The 12573-nt window shown below is 33.9% G+C and overlaps 5 non-coding genes across 5 annotated transcripts; all 5 read right to left on the bottom strand.

The window, feature by feature from the left end:
- Positions 1 to 1384: 1384 nt before the first annotated feature.
- TRNAQ-UUG (transfer RNA glutamine (anticodon UUG)) lies at positions 1385 to 1456 on the bottom strand. Its single transcript has one exon. It is a non-coding gene; the product is annotated as a tRNA-Gln (tRNA).
- A 2444-nt stretch (positions 1457 to 3900) lies between these two features.
- On the bottom strand, positions 3901 to 3972 carry TRNAQ-UUG (transfer RNA glutamine (anticodon UUG)). Its single transcript has one exon. It is a non-coding gene; the product is annotated as a tRNA-Gln (tRNA).
- Positions 3973 to 6416: 2444 nt separating this feature from the next.
- Positions 6417 to 6488, bottom strand: TRNAQ-UUG (transfer RNA glutamine (anticodon UUG)). Its single transcript has one exon. It is a non-coding gene; the product is annotated as a tRNA-Gln (tRNA).
- A 2444-nt stretch (positions 6489 to 8932) lies between these two features.
- Positions 8933 to 9004, bottom strand: TRNAQ-UUG (transfer RNA glutamine (anticodon UUG)). Its single transcript has one exon. It is a non-coding gene; the product is annotated as a tRNA-Gln (tRNA).
- A 2444-nt stretch (positions 9005 to 11448) lies between these two features.
- On the bottom strand, positions 11449 to 11520 carry TRNAQ-UUG (transfer RNA glutamine (anticodon UUG)). Its single transcript has one exon. It is a non-coding gene; the product is annotated as a tRNA-Gln (tRNA).
- Positions 11521 to 12573: the final 1053 nt, after the last annotated feature.

The following is a 12573-nucleotide window of genomic DNA, read 5'->3' as shown; positions in this document are numbered from 1 at the left end:
TGTATTGATGTAACTTGTTCAAGCTGATGGACATTTTGAAAGCATTCAATAATTGACTCTTTCAACCTACTGGTGTTGGATATGAGCTATCAATGAACAAAGATGAAGAAATGGAAAAGCTCAAGAGTAATAAAAAAAGTCCCTCCAAGGTCTCAAATCGGATCATTGGATGCAAAGTCCAAATTGCCAACCATTGCTCTATGGAGCCACCCATGCAGGAGACAGAGACATTGCTTCTGTAGTCTGGAAATGTAGACTGTTTAATTATGCTACAGGCAAAGATGAACATTGTGATATAACTTTTATATTCTGATAAACATTTGAATATTTAACACTTTTATAGAGAATATAGCGAAAAGAATCAAATCACATTAAAGCTCTATCCACTATGACCATTCAAATGAGATATCTTTGTATCAATATAAGAGAAGGCCATCACTGATGCGCTCTCTTTTGTCTCAATGGAAAAGTCACTCTTGTGTGAGAGGGGTCCATGGTGTAATGGTTAGCACTCTGGACTCTGAATCCAGCGATCCGAGTTCAAATCTCGGTGGGACCTACTACAATTATGAGATTCACTGTTTAACTCATTTTTTAGAATTTGGTCTAGAAAAAACCTAATATCAATGTTTTATACTGATGCGTATGAACGCATAAGTATGTATAGATGCATACATAGCTTTATCCGTCTAGATAGCTGTTAGACAATATGAACATATCAATTATTCATAAACATAAATATTGAAGCTGAACCTAGAAACTGTTCTTTCACATCCACATTGTAAACATGAGTTTATTTTCCTTTCTCATCTATATGGCCAGTAATGAGATAGTTCATTTTTGCTGATTTCTTAGCTGACAACATGCTGGACTTACACAGTGCATTTCATTGTGAATTTCTTTGAAAGTGAATTTCAGATTCACACCTTTGACATGTCTTTCAAAAGATTCAACTTTATTGGTTGTGGAATTACTGTTGAAAATCAGTGTGTAAAATCTTTGTACGTCTGAATTTCAAGATTATTATTCAAACTGCACATCTTCGGTCACCGTAATACAAAGTTTGGCTCCTCAAGTTTTGTTTTAATGAACGCTTTGCAATTAAAAAGTTCCTTGTTCCCCTTATCAATAACAGTAAGATTTTAAAAAGTAATGTCGTGCATCAGGCCCCTGTGATGAGTTTGAGAAACCAGAGTGAGTTTGTAAAATCTCTCATTATTTTGAGCCATTTAGTTTCCAGGTATTGTAAAAATTCAATTATTTGCTCACATCTAGTAAACTTTTAGAGTATAATCAATAAATTAATTTTTCACCCTACCGGTATTAGATATGTGATATTAATGAATACACTTGAAAGAAAATGATTTGGTCAAGAGTCATAAAATGGTCCCACCGAGATTTGAACTCGGATCATTGGATTCAAAGTCCAAAGTGCTAACCATTACACCATGGAACCTCCCATGTAAAAGGAGCGCAAACTGCTGCAGCAATGTGGAAATGTCAAAGTTTTTAATATTCTACTGTCAAAGAGAAACTGAATTGGATTGCTTTCCTATTCTGGTAAACTTTTGCATATTGAACTATGTTGGGGAAGGATGTTGCCCAAAAGACTCAAATAACGTTATAACTCTGTTGAACAGTGGTTTTTACGTGAGATAATATTTTTCAATGAAAGATAAGTTGCCCCCTGAGGCAAATCTCTTCTGTCAAAATGGAAAGCTCACCCTGGTACGGGAGGGTGGATGGTGTCATGGTTAGCACTCTGGACTCTGAAAACGGGGATCTGAGTACAAATTTCAGTGGGACTTATCTGAACTTTACAATTTTCTTTTCCATTCAGTTCTTAGAAGTTTTATTTGGAACAACATCACATTTACTTATAAACATGTAAAAATCAACCTGTACATATGTATCTCTGTATATATAGCTATATGTCTCTGTATATTTATAGGAAAATATAAACATATAGATTATAAAAATAAATATAATTAGTGGAGGTGAAAATCATGAACAGTTGTTGCCTCTCAGCATTTGAAACATGAGTTTCTACTTCTTTCTCTTTTATATGTCCTGAAATTGAGATAGTCACTTTTTACTCATTATTGATCCAACAATACAGTTGATGTATACAAAGCATATCATATGATTTGTGAATAAAGTTAAAAAATGAGAATTTGATCAGTACCTGTGATGCCTCCGACCAAAAGCTTATATTTTACGATTGGAGATCAACTGTTGTAAATCAGCATGAAAAACATTTTCTTTTCACGATTTCCATACTAATATAAAACAACATTTTTACTAGCTGAATGAGATCATCATTTGGGTTCCTCTATGTTTGATTGAAGAAAACTTCTCATTCAAAATGTGCTATTTTCGCCTTATCAATAGCAGGAAAGCTTAAAAAAGTGATGCTGTGAATCACCCGTCTGAAATGCGTTTGAGAAAATCAGGATATGATTTTATAATGGCTAACTACTTTGTGAAGAAATTTGATGTCAAAGTATTGTAAAGTTTGTATTGATGTAACTTGTTCAAGCTGATGGACATTTTGAAAGCATTCAATAATTGACTCTTTCAACCTACTGGTGTTGGATATGAGCTATCAATGAACAAAGATGAAGAAATGGAAAAGCTCAAGAGTAATAAAAAAAGTCCCTCCAAGGTCTCAAATCGGATCATTGGATGCAAAGTCCAAATTGCCAACCATTGCTCTATGGAGCCACCCATGCAGGAGACAGAGACATTGCTTCTGTAGTCTGGAAATGTAGACTGTTTAATTATGCTACAGGCAAAGATGAACATTGTGATATAACTTTTATATTCTGATAAACATTTGAATATTTAACACTTTTATAGAGAATATAGCGAAAAGAATCAAATCACATTAAAGCTCTATCCACTATGACCATTCAAATGAGATATCTTTGTATCAATATAAGAGAAGGCCATCACTGATGCGCTCTCTTTTGTCTCAATGGAAAAGTCACTCTTGTGTGAGAGGGGTCCATGGTGTAATGGTTAGCACTCTGGACTCTGAATCCAGCGATCCGAGTTCAAATCTCGGTGGGACCTACTACAATTATGAGATTCACTGTTTAACTCATTTTTTAGAATTTGGTCTAGAAAAAACCTAATATCAATGTTTTATACTGATGCGTATGAACGCATAAGTATGTATAGATGCATACATAGCTTTATCCGTCTAGATAGCTGTTAGACAATATGAACATATCAATTATTCATAAACATAAATATTGAAGCTGAACCTAGAAACTGTTCTTTCACATCCACATTGTAAACATGAGTTTATTTTCCTTTCTCATCTATATGGCCAGTAATGAGATAGTTCATTTTTGCTGATTTCTTAGCTGACAACATGCTGGACTTACACAGTGCATTTCATTGTGAATTTCTTTGAAAGTGAATTTCAGATTCACACCTTTGACATGTCTTTCAAAAGATTCAACTTTATTGGTTGTGGAATTACTGTTGAAAATCAGTGTGTAAAATCTTTGTACGTCTGAATTTCAAGATTATTATTCAAACTGCACATCTTCGGTCACCGTAATACAAAGTTTGGCTCCTCAAGTTTTGTTTTAATGAACGCTTTGCAATTAAAAAGTTCCTTGTTCCCCTTATCAATAACAGTAAGATTTTAAAAAGTAATGTCGTGCATCAGGCCCCTGTGATGAGTTTGAGAAACCAGAGTGAGTTTGTAAAATCTCTCATTATTTTGAGCCATTTAGTTTCCAGGTATTGTAAAAATTCAATTATTTGCTCACATCTAGTAAACTTTTAGAGTATAATCAATAAATTAATTTTTCACCCTACCGGTATTAGATATGTGATATTAATGAATACACTTGAACGAAAATGATTTGGTCAAGAGTCATAAAATGGTCCCACCGAGATTTGAACTCGGATCATTGGATTCAAAGTCCAAAGTGCTAACCATTACACCATGGAACCTCCCATGTAAAAGGAGCGCAAACTGCTGCAGCAATGTGGAAATGTCAAAGTTTTTAATATTCTACTGTCAAAGAGAAACTGAATTGGATTGCTTTCCTATTCTGGTAAACTTTTGCATATTGAACTATGTTGGGGAAGGATGTTGCCCAAAAGACTCAAATAACGTTATAACTCTGTTGAACAGTGGTTTTTACGTGAGATAATATTTTTCAATGAAAGATAAGTTGCCCCCTGAGGCAAATCTCTTCTGTCAAAATGGAAAGCTCACCCTGGTACGGGAGGGTGGATGGTGTCATGGTTAGCACTCTGGACTCTGAAAACGGGGATCTGAGTACAAATTTCAGTGGGACTTATCTGAACTTTACAATTTTCTTTTCCATTCAGTTCTTAGAAGTTTTATTTGGAACAACATCACATTTACTTATAAACATGTAAAAATCAACCTGTACATATGTATCTCTGTATATATAGCTATATGTCTCTGTATATTTATAGGAAAATATAAACATATAGATTATAAAAATAAATATAATTAGTGGAGGTGAAAATCATGAACAGTTGTTGCCTCTCAGCATTTGAAACATGAGTTTCTACTTCTTTCTCTTTTATATGTCCTGAAATTGAGATAGTCACTTTTTACTCATTATTGATCCAACAATACAGTTGATGTATACAAAGCATATCATATGATTTGTGAATAAAGTTAAAAAATGAGAATTTGATCAGTACCTGTGATGCCTCCGACCAAAAGCTTATATTTTACGATTGGAGATCAACTGTTGTAAATCAGCATGAAAAACATTTTCTTTTCACGATTTCCATACTAATATAAAACAACATTTTTACTAGCTGAATGAGATCATCATTTGGGTTCCTCTATGTTTGATTGAAGAAAACTTCTCATTCAAAATGTGCTATTTTCGCCTTATCAATAGCAGGAAAGCTTAAAAAAGTGATGCTGTGAATCACCCGTCTGAAATGCGTTTGAGAAAATCAGGATATGATTTTATAATGGCTAACTACTTTGTGAAGAAATTTGATGTCAAAGTATTGTAAAGTTTGTATTGATGTAACTTGTTCAAGCTGATGGACATTTTGAAAGCATTCAATAATTGACTCTTTCAACCTACTGGTGTTGGATATGAGCTATCAATGAACAAAGATGAAGAAATGGAAAAGCTCAAGAGTAATAAAAAAAGTCCCTCCAAGGTCTCAAATCGGATCATTGGATGCAAAGTCCAAATTGCCAACCATTGCTCTATGGAGCCACCCATGCAGGAGACAGAGACATTGCTTCTGTAGTCTGGAAATGTAGACTGTTTAATTATGCTACAGGCAAAGATGAACATTGTGATATAACTTTTATATTCTGATAAACATTTGAATATTTAACACTTTTATAGAGAATATAGCGAAAAGAATCAAATCACATTAAAGCTCTATCCACTATGACCATTCAAATGAGATATCTTTGTATCAATATAAGAGAAGGCCATCACTGATGCGCTCTCTTTTGTCTCAATGGAAAAGTCACTCTTGTGTGAGAGGGGTCCATGGTGTAATGGTTAGCACTCTGGACTCTGAATCCAGCGATCCGAGTTCAAATCTCGGTGGGACCTACTACAATTATGAGATTCACTGTTTAACTCATTTTTTAGAATTTGGTCTAGAAAAAACCTAATATCAATGTTTTATACTGATGCGTATGAACGCATAAGTATGTATAGATGCATACATAGCTTTATCCGTCTAGATAGCTGTTAGACAATATGAACATATCAATTATTCATAAACATAAATATTGAAGCTGAACCTAGAAACTGTTCTTTCACATCCACATTGTAAACATGAGTTTATTTTCCTTTCTCATCTATATGGCCAGTAATGAGATAGTTCATTTTTGCTGATTTCTTAGCTGACAACATGCTGGACTTACACAGTGCATTTCATTGTGAATTTCTTTGAAAGTGAATTTCAGATTCACACCTTTGACATGTCTTTCAAAAGATTCAACTTTATTGGTTGTGGAATTACTGTTGAAAATCAGTGTGTAAAATCTTTGTACGTCTGAATTTCAAGATTATTATTCAAACTGCACATCTTCGGTCACCGTAATACAAAGTTTGGCTCCTCAAGTTTTGTTTTAATGAACGCTTTGCAATTAAAAAGTTCCTTGTTCCCCTTATCAATAACAGTAAGATTTTAAAAAGTAATGTCGTGCATCAGGCCCCTGTGATGAGTTTGAGAAACCAGAGTGAGTTTGTAAAATCTCTCATTATTTTGAGCCATTTAGTTTCCAGGTATTGTAAAAATTCAATTATTTGCTCACATCTAGTAAACTTTTAGAGTATAATCAATAAATTAATTTTTCACCCTACCGGTATTAGATATGTGATATTAATGAATACACTTGAAAGAAAATGATTTGGTCAAGAGTCATAAAATGGTCCCACCGAGATTTGAACTCGGATCATTGGATTCAAAGTCCAAAGTGCTAACCATTACACCATGGAACCTCCCATGTAAAAGGAGCGCAAACTGCTGCAGCAATGTGGAAATGTCAAAGTTTTTAATATTCTACTGTCAAAGAGAAACTGAATTGGATTGCTTTCCTATTCTGGTAAACTTTTGCATATTGAACTATGTTGGGGAAGGATGTTGCCCAAAAGACTCAAATAACGTTATAACTCTGTTGAACAGTGGTTTTTACGTGAGATAATATTTTTCAATGAAAGATAAGTTGCCCCCTGAGGCAAATCTCTTCTGTCAAAATGGAAAGCTCACCCTGGTACGGGAGGGTGGATGGTGTCATGGTTAGCACTCTGGACTCTGAAAACGGGGATCTGAGTACAAATTTCAGTGGGACTTATCTGAACTTTACAATTTTCTTTTCCATTCAGTTCTTAGAAGTTTTATTTGGAACAACATCACATTTACTTATAAACATGTAAAAATCAACCTGTACATATGTATCTCTGTATATATAGCTATATGTCTCTGTATATTTATAGGAAAATATAAACATATAGATTATAAAAATAAATATAATTAGTGGAGGTGAAAATCATGAACAGTTGTTGCCTCTCAGCATTTGAAACATGAGTTTCTACTTCTTTCTCTTTTATATGTCCTGAAATTGAGATAGTCACTTTTTACTCATTATTGATCCAACAATACAGTTGATGTATACAAAGCATATCATATGATTTGTGAATAAAGTTAAAAAATGAGAATTTGATCAGTACCTGTGATGCCTCCGACCAAAAGCTTATATTTTACGATTGGAGATCAACTGTTGTAAATCAGCATGAAAAACATTTTCTTTTCACGATTTCCATACTAATATAAAACAACATTTTTACTAGCTGAATGAGATCATCATTTGGGTTCCTCTATGTTTGATTGAAGAAAACTTCTCATTCAAAATGTGCTATTTTCGCCTTATCAATAGCAGGAAAGCTTAAAAAAGTGATGCTGTGAATCACCCGTCTGAAATGCGTTTGAGAAAATCAGGATATGATTTTATAATGGCTAACTACTTTGTGAAGAAATTTGATGTCAAAGTATTGTAAAGTTTGTATTGATGTAACTTGTTCAAGCTGATGGACATTTTGAAAGCATTCAATAATTGACTCTTTCAACCTACTGGTGTTGGATATGAGCTATCAATGAACAAAGATGAAGAAATGGAAAAGCTCAAGAGTAATAAAAAAAGTCCCTCCAAGGTCTCAAATCGGATCATTGGATGCAAAGTCCAAATTGCCAACCATTGCTCTATGGAGCCACCCATGCAGGAGACAGAGACATTGCTTCTGTAGTCTGGAAATGTAGACTGTTTAATTATGCTACAGGCAAAGATGAACATTGTGATATAACTTTTATATTCTGATAAACATTTGAATATTTAACACTTTTATAGAGAATATAGCGAAAAGAATCAAATCACATTAAAGCTCTATCCACTATGACCATTCAAATGAGATATCTTTGTATCAATATAAGAGAAGGCCATCACTGATGCGCTCTCTTTTGTCTCAATGGAAAAGTCACTCTTGTGTGAGAGGGGTCCATGGTGTAATGGTTAGCACTCTGGACTCTGAATCCAGCGATCCGAGTTCAAATCTCGGTGGGACCTACTACAATTATGAGATTCACTGTTTAACTCATTTTTTAGAATTTGGTCTAGAAAAAACCTAATATCAATGTTTTATACTGATGCGTATGAACGCATAAGTATGTATAGATGCATACATAGCTTTATCCGTCTAGATAGCTGTTAGACAATATGAACATATCAATTATTCATAAACATAAATATTGAAGCTGAACCTAGAAACTGTTCTTTCACATCCACATTGTAAACATGAGTTTATTTTCCTTTCTCATCTATATGGCCAGTAATGAGATAGTTCATTTTTGCTGATTTCTTAGCTGACAACATGCTGGACTTACACAGTGCATTTCATTGTGAATTTCTTTGAAAGTGAATTTCAGATTCACACCTTTGACATGTCTTTCAAAAGATTCAACTTTATTGGTTGTGGAATTACTGTTGAAAATCAGTGTGTAAAATCTTTGTACGTCTGAATTTCAAGATTATTATTCAAACTGCACATCTTCGGTCACCGTAATACAAAGTTTGGCTCCTCAAGTTTTGTTTTAATGAACGCTTTGCAATTAAAAAGTTCCTTGTTCCCCTTATCAATAACAGTAAGATTTTAAAAAGTAATGTCGTGCATCAGGCCCCTGTGATGAGTTTGAGAAACCAGAGTGAGTTTGTAAAATCTCTCATTATTTTGAGCCATTTAGTTTCCAGGTATTGTAAAAATTCAATTATTTGCTCACATCTAGTAAACTTTTAGAGTATAATCAATAAATTAATTTTTCACCCTACCGGTATTAGATATGTGATATTAATGAATACACTTGAACGAAAATGATTTGGTCAAGAGTCATAAAATGGTCCCACCGAGATTTGAACTCGGATCATTGGATTCAAAGTCCAAAGTGCTAACCATTACACCATGGAACCTCCCATGTAAAAGGAGCGCAAACTGCTGCAGCAATGTGGAAATGTCAAAGTTTTTAATATTCTACTGTCAAAGAGAAACTGAATTGGATTGCTTTCCTATTCTGGTAAACTTTTGCATATTGAACTATGTTGGGGAAGGATGTTGCCCAAAAGACTCAAATAACGTTATAACTCTGTTGAACAGTGGTTTTTACGTGAGATAATATTTTTCAATGAAAGATAAGTTGCCCCCTGAGGCAAATCTCTTCTGTCAAAATGGAAAGCTCACCCTGGTACGGGAGGGTGGATGGTGTCATGGTTAGCACTCTGGACTCTGAAAACGGGGATCTGAGTACAAATTTCAGTGGGACTTATCTGAACTTTACAATTTTCTTTTCCATTCAGTTCTTAGAAGTTTTATTTGGAACAACATCACATTTACTTATAAACATGTAAAAATCAACCTGTACATATGTATCTCTGTATATATAGCTATATGTCTCTGTATATTTATAGGAAAATATAAACATATAGATTATAAAAATAAATATAATTAGTGGAGGTGAAAATCATGAACAGTTGTTGCCTCTCAGCATTTGAAACATGAGTTTCTACTTCTTTCTCTTTTATATGTCCTGAAATTGAGATAGTCACTTTTTACTCATTATTGATCCAACAATACAGTTGATGTATACAAAGCATATCATATGATTTGTGAATAAAGTTAAAAAATGAGAATTTGATCAGTACCTGTGATGCCTCCGACCAAAAGCTTATATTTTACGATTGGAGATCAACTGTTGTAAATCAGCATGAAAAACATTTTCTTTTCACGATTTCCATACTAATATAAAACAACATTTTTACTAGCTGAATGAGATCATCATTTGGGTTCCTCTATGTTTGATTGAAGAAAACTTCTCATTCAAAATGTGCTATTTTCGCCTTATCAATAGCAGGAAAGCTTAAAAAAGTGATGCTGTGAATCACCCGTCTGAAATGCGTTTGAGAAAATCAGGATATGATTTTATAATGGCTAACTACTTTGTGAAGAAATTTGATGTCAAAGTATTGTAAAGTTTGTATTGATGTAACTTGTTCAAGCTGATGGACATTTTGAAAGCATTCAATAATTGACTCTTTCAACCTACTGGTGTTGGATATGAGCTATCAATGAACAAAGATGAAGAAATGGAAAAGCTCAAGAGTAATAAAAAAAGTCCCTCCAAGGTCTCAAATCGGATCATTGGATGCAAAGTCCAAATTGCCAACCATTGCTCTATGGAGCCACCCATGCAGGAGACAGAGACATTGCTTCTGTAGTCTGGAAATGTAGACTGTTTAATTATGCTACAGGCAAAGATGAACATTGTGATATAACTTTTATATTCTGATAAACATTTGAATATTTAACACTTTTATAGAGAATATAGCGAAAAGAATCAAATCACATTAAAGCTCTATCCACTATGACCATTCAAATGAGATATCTTTGTATCAATATAAGAGAAGGCCATCACTGATGCGCTCTCTTTTGTCTCAATGGAAAAGTCACTCTTGTGTGAGAGGGGTCCATGGTGTAATGGTTAGCACTCTGGACTCTGAATCCAGCGATCCGAGTTCAAATCTCGGTGGGACCTACTACAATTATGAGATTCACTGTTTAACTCATTTTTTAGAATTTGGTCTAGAAAAAACCTAATATCAATGTTTTATACTGATGCGTATGAACGCATAAGTATGTATAGATGCATACATAGCTTTATCCGTCTAGATAGCTGTTAGACAATATGAACATATCAATTATTCATAAACATAAATATTGAAGCTGAACCTAGAAACTGTTCTTTCACATCCACATTGTAAACATGAGTTTATTTTCCTTTCTCATCTATATGGCCAGTAATGAGATAGTTCATTTTTGCTGATTTCTTAGCTGACAACATGCTGGACTTACACAGTGCATTTCATTGTGAATTTCTTTGAAAGTGAATTTCAGATTCACACCTTTGACATGTCTTTCAAAAGATTCAACTTTATTGGTTGTGGAATTACTGTTGAAAATCAGTGTGTAAAATCTTTGTACGTCTGAATTTCAAGATTATTATTCAAACTGCACATCTTCGGTCACCGTAATACAAAGTTTGGCTCCTCAAGTTTTGTTTTAATGAACGCTTTGCAATTAAAAAGTTCCTTGTTCCCCTTATCAATAACAGTAAGATTTTAAAAAGTAATGTCGTGCATCAGGCCCCTGTGATGAGTTTGAGAAACCAGAGTGAGTTTGTAAAATCTCTCATTATTTTGAGCCATTTAGTTTCCAGGTATTGTAAAAATTCAATTATTTGCTCACATCTAGTAAACTTTTAGAGTATAATCAATAAATTAATTTTTCACCCTACCGGTATTAGATATGTGATATTAATGAATACACTTGAAAGAAAATGATTTGGTCAAGAGTCATAAAATGGTCCCACCGAGATTTGAACTCGGATCATTGGATTCAAAGTCCAAAGTGCTAACCATTACACCATGGAACCTCCCATGTAAAAGGAGCGCAAACTGCTGCAGCAATGTGGAAATGTCAAAGTTTTTAATATTCTACTGTCAAAGAGAAACTGAATTGGATTGCTTTCCTATTCTGGTAAACTTTTGCATATTGAACTATGTTGGGGAAGGATGTTGCCCAAAAGACTCAAATAACGTTATAACTCTGTTGAACAGTGGTTTTTACGTGAGATAATATTTTTCAATGAAAGATAAGTTGCCCCCTGAGGCAAATCTCTTCTGTCAAAATGGAAAGCTCACCCTGGTACGGGAGGGTGGATGGTGTCATGGTTAGCACTCTGGACTCTGAAAACGGGGATCTGAGTACAAATTTCAGTGGGACTTATCTGAACTTTACAATTTTCTTTTCCATTCAGTTCTTAGAAGTTTTATTTGGAACAACATCACATTTACTTATAAACATGTAAAAATCAACCTGTACATATGTATCTCTGTATATATAGCTATATGTCTCTGTATATTTATAGGAAAATATAAACATATAGATTATAAAAATAAATATAATTAGTGGAGGTGAAAATCATGAACAGTTGTTGCCTCTCAGCATTTGAAACATGAGTTTCTACTTCTTTCTCTTTTATATGTCCTGAAATTGAGATAGTCACTTTTTACTCATTATTGATCCAACAATACAGTTGATGTATACAAAGCATATCATATGATTTGTGAATAAAGTTCAAAAATGAGAATTTGATCAGTACCTGTGATGCCTCCGACCAAAAGCTTATATTTTACGATTGGAGATCAACTGTTGTAAATCAGCATGAAAAACATTTTCTTTTCACGATTTCCATACTAATATAAAACAACATTTTTACTAGCTGAATGAGATCATCATTTGGGTTCCTCTATGTTTGATTGAAGAAAACTTCTCATTCAAAATGTGCTATTTTCGCCTTATCAATAGCAGGAAAGCTTAAAAAAGTGATGCTGTGAATCACCCGTCTGAAATGCGTTTGAGAAAATCAGGATATGATTTTATAATGGCTAACTACTTTGTGAAGAAATTTGATGTCAAAGTATTG

Source organism: Triturus cristatus, chromosome 5_2, assembly GCF_964204655.1.
Source record: "Triturus cristatus chromosome 5_2, aTriCri1.1, whole genome shotgun sequence".
In the NCBI taxonomy this organism is placed as follows: Eukaryota; Metazoa; Chordata; class Amphibia; order Caudata; family Salamandridae; genus Triturus; species Triturus cristatus.
Note: the sequence above shows the minus strand (reverse complement) of the source record. Positions and strands in the feature narration are given on the sequence as shown.